A 10,375-nucleotide genomic window follows, 5' to 3' on the forward strand; every position below is an offset into this window, starting at 1 on the left:
ATCAAGAATCGACAAATGGGATCTCATAAAACTGCAAAGCTTCTGTTAAGGCAAAGGACACTGTGGTTAGGACAAAACGGCAACCAACAGATTGGGAAAAGGTCTTTACCAATCCTACAACAGATAGAGGCCTTATATCCAAAATATACAAAGAACTCAAGAAGTTAGAACGCAGGGAAACAAATAACACTATTAAAAATGGGGTTCAGAGCTAAACAAAGAATTCACAGCTGAGGAATGCCGAATGGCTGAGAAACACCTAAAGAAATGTTCAACATCTTTAGTCATAAGGGAAATGCAAATCAAAACAACCCTGAGATTTCACCTCACACCAGTGCGATTGGCTAAGATCAAAAACTCAGGTGACAGCAGATGCTGGCGAGGATGTGGAGAAAGAGGAACACTCCTCCATTGTTGGTGGGGTTGCAGACTGGTAAAACCATTCTGGAAATCAGTCTGGAGGTTCCTCAGAAAATTGGACATTGAACTGCCTGAGGATCCAGCTATACCTCTCTTGGGCATATACCCAAAAGATGCCTCAACATATAAAAGAGACACGTGCTCCACTATGTTCATCGCAGCCTTATTTATAATAGCCAGAAAATGGAAAGAACCCAGATGCCCTTCAACAGAGGAATGGATACAGAAAATGTGGTACATCTACACAATGGAATATTACTCAGCTATCAAAAACAACGAGTTTATGAAATTCGTAGGCAAATGGTTGGAACTGGAAAATATCATCCTGAGTGAGCTAACCCAATCTCAGAAAGACATACATGGTATGCACTCATTGATAAGTGGCTATTAGCCCAAATGCTTGAATTACCCTAGATCCCTAGAACAAACGAAACTCAAGACGGATGATCAAAATGTGAATGCTTCACCCCTTCTTTAAATGAGGAAAAAGAATACCCTTGGCAGGGAAGGGAGAGGCAAAGATTAAAACAGAGACTGAAGGAACACCCATTCAGAGCCTGCTCCACATGTGGCCCATATATATACAGCCACCCAATTAGACAAGATGGATGAAGCAAAGAAGTGCAGACCGACAGGAGCCGGATGTAGATCGCTCCTGAGAGACACAGCCAGAATACAGCAAATACAGAGGCGAATGCCAGCAGCAAACCACTGAACTGAGAATAGGTCCCCTATTGAAGGAATCAGAGAAAGAACTGGAAGAGCTTGAAGGGGCTCGAGACCCCAAAAGTACAATGCCAAGCAACCAGAGCTTCCAGAGACTAAGCCACTACCTAAAGACTATACATGGACTGACCCTGGACTCTGACCCCATAGGTAGCGATGAATATCCTAGTAAGAGCACCAGTGGAAGGGGAAGCCCTGGGTCCTGCTAAGACTGAACCCCCAGTGAAGTAGTCTATGGGGGGAGGGCGGCAATGGGGGGAGGGTTGGGAGGGGAACACCCATAAGGAAGGGGAGGGGGGAGGGGGATGTTTGCCCGGAAACCGGGAAAGGGAATAACACTCGAAATGTATATAAGAAATACTCAAGTTAATAAAAAAAAAAAAGAAAAAAAATGTTACATATTTATATTTCTCATCTCTCCTTCCCTATCAACATATTGACTTCATTTTTCTACCCTTTTTTCTTCTTCCTTCCTTCCTTTCTTTCTTTCTTTCTTTCTTTCTTTCTTTCTTTCTTTCTTTCCTTCCTTCCTCCCTTCCTTCTTTCTTTTACAAATTTTAATTTTCAGAGCCAAAGGTAGTAACACACCCCAGTCTTCATGTCCATCTTCCCACAATACCTGCCCCCTCATCTCTATCCCTTGCTTAAGCATAGTATTTCTATTGTTGTGAAGAAACTCCCTGGCCATGCCACCTTTTATAACAGAAAATAATGCATTGGGACTGGCTTTCAGGATGAAACATTTAGTCCGTTATGGTTATGGTGTATAGGCAGACATTGTACTGCAGAAGAAGCCAAAATTGTACATCTCAATCTACAGACAGCAAGAAAAAGATACACTGGGCCTGGTTTGGGCTTCTGAAAGTCTAAAGCCTACATGTAGTGACACAGTTTCTCTAATAAACACTCACCAGTTCCAACAAGGTCTCACCTCCAAATAGTGCACCTCCCAGTAGCCAGGCATTCAAATCTATGAGCCTATGGGAACCATTCTTATTCAAACCAACACAAAACCAGATATACATAATTGAACCAATCATATCTACATTTCTTAAAAGTAACAAGTCAGCGGCAAAAAAAAAAAAATCTGGATTCCACAAGTATTTCAAGGAATGTGTTAGGAGAGTATAGAATGGGAGAGTTAAGTATTATAAATACTTATGATGGAATCAATGAGTGAATAAAGTCAATATAATTTATAGAATTGTCCTACCTGGAATACATGTAGGTTCACTTATCCCTGTCACAAATGTACCTCTCTACATAACTGCTATTGTATCAGATTTTTATCAAGAGAAAATGTATATTCATACTGCACTGAGCCTAAAGGAAAATCTTTTTCAAGAGCATAAACCAATAATTTAGTGGATTAATCTCAGTCTGATTGTAATTTTTCATTTTCTAACACTTAATGAAGTTCCTAAGGAACATCCAAATAGTTTAATAAAAAATAATGAACTATTGATTCTTCTCTCCTGAACTTATTCTACTCCTTGACTTATGCTTTAGACCATAGTGTATGAAAGAGAAAATTATAGCTCATGAAGGCACATGTAAAGAGCAGATGACAGCAATGACTCACTCATTAAAATCAAGCTCAAACAATGTTTGCATTCAAATTAGCCAAGCCTTTTTAATATGTCTTACTTTTATGATGCTTTCTGCCACTACAAATCTATAGATCACATAAGCTAGAAATCTCTCTCTGTCACTCAGAATTATAATCTTTCCTTATACATTTTAAATAAGCAAAATAATTAACTGTTTTTAAATACAGAATAAATACAGAATTCTTAATTAAGTTACAGAATTCTCCCTGATCCCTTTATCTATAGAGACTCAAAAAGGGAAATATATGGAAATGGAGAAAAATCTACTGTAAGCTTCTAGGCACACAGTGATGGTGTAGTTAAAACTAGCTACTTAAAACAATGTGCTACTTTTAAAAACATACCCAGCCTGGATATCTAAAAGAAATTTGCTGTGGTTACCTTGACCACACTGTCTTCCTCTCAAAGAAGACAGTTTTGGTTAAAGGCTTAAAGCACAGCAAACCAAATAATGTATGCACTTAAAAGACAGATTCTGAAAGCGTATTGATTATGCTTTCCCTTGTTCATTGCTTTGTGTGGAGAACACTGCTCTTTGCACAGAGAGATTTTCTTCCTTTGCCTGTCTTCATTACTAACATCCAAGCTTTCGTAAATATCAAAAGAGGCCAGAACTATACCTGAAATAAAAACTGTTTCCCTTCATGTAATTATCAAGTGGCTTTCAGAGGATCTTTCTCCAGTGATTACAGACTATCTCCACAGAGGCTGTCATTTGAAGGTGAAAAATTTGCAAGGACAGCCACACCATCTGTCATCAACTGGGTTCCCTGACACCCAGAGCTGCTCTGAAATGGCCAGCGGCTTCATGCATAACAAAGACCTTGCCCCTTGGCTTTGTTTATTCTGTGACCTGTGCAGAGTCCTTCAAAGGGGGCTTTACTGAACCATTTCAGGCCTGCCTTTCAGGGGCAGTGTATTGTAACAGAAAAAAAATTAATGCATATAGGAAACTTAAAATGTTCAAGTCCTAAATCTCAACCAGTTAAAACACCCTGGATAATTTTTCTTAGAATTATACCAGTAATCCATAAATACAAACATCTTTAGGATTATGTTTTAACTTTCTACTTTTGAAATATAGTTTACATTGTAATGTAGGAGTTGAACAATCCATATATATATATATATATGTATATATATATATCCAAAATATGTAGATTACATGCTACTTTTCATTGAAACACAAAGACCCTTCCATAATAAAAAAAAATATCTCTTTGACGAAGAAAATCCCTATGCCTCTCACTCTGAAAGTGATCGACAAGCTTTTATTCTGTGTCAAGGACTACTCTGGGGTTTAAACATTAAAATCACATGCTAGGTCACTTGTGCTTGAAGAATAATTCTGGATGTATTTCACAGTATCTAGGAAAAATATAAAAGGTCGAGTATTGTGAAATATAACTACTGAGTACATATTCTCGTATGCTATAAATGTAAAGACACATTGAACTGCCTAGTTTACCCTGGCTACAAAATTTGGGGAAATCTTAGACAAGAGAATAGGAAGAGACTGAGTTTGAAACCTAGGAGGATCATTGTTGAGAGGTGCTGAAGCCATTTCTAAGAAACAATGGAGAAACACAAAAGGATACTCCCTCTGTCAGTATAACTAATGATAAAACTTTATGAGCTCCATTTAGTCCCTAAATATAGTCATCTACAATACATGAGTGTATGTTTCAATGCACACTGTATAAATATGTAAAAGTCACATCATTAAATCTTTCATATGTCTGTGTTCACAACACTAAAGCTGTTTTTAAATTATTTAAAAATCTATTCTCTCTTCTATATACATTAATACTAATAAGAGTTTCTGTCAACATCAAAGGGAAGCGAGACCCCTAATTAGGGTTCCAGTCTGCTCTGCAAGTTACACTGCAAAGGTACAAATAGAGATTCAGTTTGGCATTTAAAAAACAAGTCTTAAAATGTTCATTCTTCACTTCTTAGTAGTGCAAAGATTTGATGATTCATTAACAATAAAAATGTGATTGTTTTCTATCATAACTGTGATAGTAAACTTTAGTAAAATTTTTCAAACAAGACAATAGAACAGAGAAACCTATTAGGCCATCAAATGTTAAGATATGCACAGGCACAATAGATGAAGGCATTGTTTATAATATGAGATTTCAAAATTTTCAATACTTCCTGAATTTCTTTCCTTTGAACCATTTTCATTGTCAGATTGACTAAATACTTGCAGTCTTTCAGAAGGCTAATTCATGCCTGGAAGCTTCTCTGGAAAAAACTAGCACTGCGAATGTTGATCATAGAGCAAGTAGCTGGAAAGACAGCACCATGTGCCATAAAGTCTGCTAGATGCTGACATTTGTGTGAAGTTGTTCGCAGGTTGGTCAAAAGGAAAGCAAGAATACAGCAGGCATATTGTTAAGTTTACTGACTTCAGGATGGTTTTGATATGAAAGTATTACATGTAAATGTTTAAGAAACTTAAACTTTAAGACATCTGCTACTACTTTGATTGCTATTTTTATTTTCTTGCCCTGAATTGTAAAAGGAGTATCTGTGTATTGTAAAGATGCATCACCTGCCACTTTAAAAGCCTATGCGTGGCCTATGGCTTAGGCAGGAAATAGAGGTAGGACACGTGGGAGGGAGAAAAGATTATGGGATAGAACCAGGTACAGAAAGAGTCCCCACGAAGACGTGAGGAGATAGACACATAGTACCCAGGCACAGGTAATCAGCCATGTAGCAGAATGTAAATTAAAACAAATGGGTTCTCTTTTGTTATGATCTAGTCAGAGTAGAGCCTAGAGTCTAGCTACATAGCCAAGATATTTGTAAATATATTTTGAGTCTGGGTCTTATTTCTGGAAGCATGGAGCTGAGAGGCAGAACCATGCTTAAATTCTACACTGTATAGTTTCACAAAATTAACCTTATGACATATATATATATATATATAACGTATAATATATAATATATATTGCAGATTCATGAAATAAACCTTCATTTAGCACTCTACCTTGTTATCAATTCATAATGATGGTTTTGATCTACAGCCTTTTCTTCATGTTATTTTTAAATATTTTTAAAGAAGAAAAACTTCTAAAGAATAGTGAATGCAAGTTCTTTGCATATTACTCTAAGAATTGAAAGGACATCCCTCCTTCTAATGCATACTATGAGGCAAGCATCATCTACTTAAAAGAAACAGACAAGTGATAATAACGCAATTATGTACCAGTAGCCCATGAAGCTCATGAAAATCTTCAACAAGTAAACTGAATTCAACACCACAACAAAGAAGTTATATCTCATAATTGAGCTGGTTTCATACTGGAGGTACAAAGAGGATTCATCCTTCTAAATCAATAAATGCAATGCAACACTTGAGGACAATGAAGAATAAAAGTAGAAAATTTCAGAAGTCATTAGAGGACAGGTCACTAAATCACAAAAAACTCATGTTCTTTTCTTTTACTTTTTATTAAATGTGCTTCATTTACTTCATGAAAGATCTGGAGATTTTTATTCTTTAGGTTAGTTTTTTACAGTCTGAATGTTTTTCTCCCCTCCCCACCCCACCCCCAAAATTTTTAACTATAAAAAAGATTGGTCATTTTGGAAAATTTTCACTCTACAAATTATCAAAGTAGTGAAGTAAAAATAGAAAATTCTTAGATATTTTTCCCTTCTGCCATAAAACATTGTGGAAAATAGAATTAATAAATGCAGAAAATGACAAAATTATAAAAAATATACTTGCAAAACTTGTATTCCATTAATGTATCTAAGTTGCTGTCATTAATGGCTGTTAAGATAATTTGTGAGGGATCAATGGGGGAATTTTAATGGGTGGATAGGGTTGACAACTGAACCTACTCATTACTATTCACATCACCCAGCCTGAACAAGAAGGAATCCTATCCCTGTGACATAATGCACAGGCCAGACAACTGAATCAGTGGCCAGGGTGCTTCCTGCACAAGCATGTAAATATGAGTTGAGACCTCAGTACCAGTGTAAAAAATCAAGACATAAGATGATTTTTATTTCCCTCCAAAATTTTATAGTAAGCCCGTATTGCTGGAGCCATCATGTACTTGACACTTAAAACATGAATAAATAAGGTTATTGTAGACCTGGGAGCTTTACCCCTAATGGGTAGCCTTCATGGTGCCTAGAGGTGCTATTCATGCTACCAGAGGACAAAAGTAATTACTAATCTTTTCCAGGTGTAAACTCTGTTAGTTATAACTCACACAAGTTATAAATCACTATATATATATATATATATATATATATATATATATCAATCACTATATATATATATCACTATATGTGACATCTATATCTATATCTAAATCTACATCTATATCTATATCTATATATATGTGTATATATCTATATCTATATCTATATCTATATCTATATCTATATCTATATCTATATCTATATCTATATCTATATCTATATCTATATCTATATCTATATCTATATCTATCTATATATATATATGTATATATATATATATATAAACTACCAAACCTGGCAAGAAATGCCCACTAGTAGAATAATGGTATGACTATCATGCTATTATGGAAGTAACTAGCCACTTTTTAGCTACATTTAAGGCCTGCTCCAGAAGTTGAAATTTATATCGCATACTAATAATGGTGTCATGAACATGTGACTAAACAGGACATAGGCCCTAGGAAAGACAAACTTCTGTTATTACCCTGTTAAATGGACATATCATTAAATCAACTCCTAATGAATAAAGATTATAGTATGATCATATATATATTTTTCCAGTAACTAATACAGAGATCCACAACTGGTGAGTGTACAGATATGAAGAGACTATAGAATGATCAATCCTAAATATGATATCTTTATCACATTTCATACTCATAAAGCTTATTGTAGAAGGATGCAGAAAAATTATAAACATCAGAAGCAATCTGTAAAAATGCACACGAATCTCTCTCATCCTCTTGCCTGATTATCTGGATGTAGACCTCTCAGCTACTTCTCCAGCACCATGCATGCCTATGTGCTTTCAGGTTCCCTGCCACAATTGAAATGAACTAAATTCCTGGAATTGTAAAGAAGACCTGAGCTAATTTTTGCTTTCATAAGAGTTGGCTTGATCCTTGGAACCTGCTATATATTTAGCAGAGGACTGCCTTGACTGGCCTCAGTGGGAGGGGATAGGCTTGGGCCTGTGGAAGCTTGATGCACCAGAGGAGGAAGATGCTAGAGGAATGAGGTAAGAATGGGTGGGTAGGAGAGTACCATCTTAGAGGCAAAGGAGGCAGTTGGGACTTATGGATGGGGAACTGGGTAGGAAGAAAACATTTGAAATATAAATAAATAATATAATCAATTTTTAAAAGGAAGAGAATAAAGAATTGGCTTGGCCCTAGGGTCTCTCCATAGTACTGGAACACTGACTAAAGAAAGTGTGTACAGAGATAATAACAATGGGATTCTGTTTAAGATGTGATAGTGATGAGATAAAGAGAGGCTATAGTAATAAAATAAAGTAGAAATGCAAATAGTCATATAAATGACAGAGGAAATGTTGGAATAGCTGTACATTTAAATATTTTCTTACTATAATATAGTAATTTTCTAACTAGAAATTTTATGATTGCCTAAAAATAACTATTTTACTTATTTTAGATTACCTTAATTTGTTTTAGAAATATATTAAGTACTGTATTTATACCATTTCTACCCCTTCTTTCTTCCCTCTATCTTCTTCTATGCCCTCCCACCAATTTCTGTTCAAATCCATGTCTTTTCTTCTTTCTTCTTTCATTGGGTCTCTCCCCCGCCCTCTCTCTCTCTCTGTACATAGAACCTGCTTAGTCCATAGACATTACTGTGCCCTAAAACAAAATGCCCTCTGCTAACAAATCTCCTCTCTATGTCCTGTTTGCTTGTAACCATCTACCTTTGGTGAAAATCCCATTGTCAATTTTTGGCAAATCTGAGCTCATGACAAGTTTCAGTTGCTTACAACAGCTGAGTTTCTAAAACTCTGCATCTTCTATTGTTTATTCTCCCTGGGGCATAGCTCTTATTTTGTACCACAGTTATTTCCAATAGAATGAATTCATAATTATGCTTATTATCTTCTTTACTAAATGTTTCTTTTTTGTGAACCTTAAATGTTGCTTCGCAGTAACATCAACTAGCTAGTCACTGCAAACTAAAAACTTAAAGCCATCCTTGATATTAAATGCATGTTTTATCTATAATTCAAATTATAAGCATCTTTTATGCATATTAATTAATATATCCCTGTGATGGTCAATTCTGGTAAAAGTTATTGTCAAAACTGACTTAGATGGTATTATGAAAATTGTTTTTGCATGAAATTAACATTTAAACCAGTGTATTCTGGATAGAAAAGATTGATATCCATGTGACTGAGCTTTATTAAGACAGATGGAGATCTACATAATCTTTCTGAGTGAGAAAAAATTCTCCAGCAAGAATCCCTTATATTTCATCTCTATCACATGTTTCCCCAGGTCTACTTGCTTTAACTTCTAGATACAAAGTCTGCCACACATACATAGCACATAGCTTGTTATAGTCTATACTCATTTGAGCCCATTATATATCTCTTCCTATATGGCCATGAATTACTTCATGAAAAAGGTCACACTATGATAAACGTGTTACTATCAAATATTACCGTAATATGACCATCACATAAACTCCAAGTTATGGCATCACAAGAAAGTTTAGTCTTATGACATCCTCAAATATATGTCATCAATACATGTAGTTTTTCATGATGTGACATAGCTCATGGATATATGTATGCACTTCCAATATTGTTGATATGTATGCTTCACTTATATTTCCACAACAATATTTTAATTGCTTGTTTATAACTACTTCTTCTGGGAATTATGGATATTTGAGTACCATATTGTCCTGAATGAAGTAGTGAATTTCTCTCACAACACAGCTAGTGGCTGATAATCCCATCATCACTAAGAAGTGAGAAAAAGGACCATTAAAGTGTACTTAGCTGCATAGGTCTTAATAGGTCACAGATGTTGGGGTGTGGCAGGGCTTTTGTGACATTACTAGTAGGTATAAGTTGAAACTGTTTGGTCCTTCCAGACCAGGAGGCTATATACCAGGCCAAATGACAAATACATAGATTCAGTAAGACAGATCAGAGTGCACGTGGTTGCTAGCCATGCTTTTAAGGAATTCTGGTATGGGTCACTTTAAGCTCTTAGGTGAATTCTTATCTAAGTTGTGGTTATCTGTGCTGATCAAACATCATCAAGTGTTGGGAAAGAAAGTGTTTGTTTGTCTTATGCTTCCATATTATAGACTATCATTAAAGGGAGCCAGGACAGGAAGTCCAACAGGGTGGAAACCTGGAAGCAGGCGCAGATGCAGAGAGACCGCTGAGTGAGTGCTGTATTACTGTTCTAGTTTTTCATCATGGCTTGCTCAGCCTGCTTTCTGGTAGAGCCCAGGACCACCAGACTAAAATTAACTCCAAGCACAATATGCTGGCCTTCCCATATCAATCACTAATTTAAAAAAATGTTCTACACCCAGATCTTATGGGCACATTTTCTTGATGTTCTCTCTTCTCA

The sequence above is a fragment of the Rattus norvegicus genome, chromosome 2 (assembly GCF_021556685.1).
Source record: "Rattus norvegicus strain SHRSP/BbbUtx chromosome 2, alternate assembly SHRSP_T2T, whole genome shotgun sequence".
NCBI lineage: Eukaryota > Metazoa > Chordata > Mammalia > Rodentia > Muridae > Rattus > Rattus norvegicus.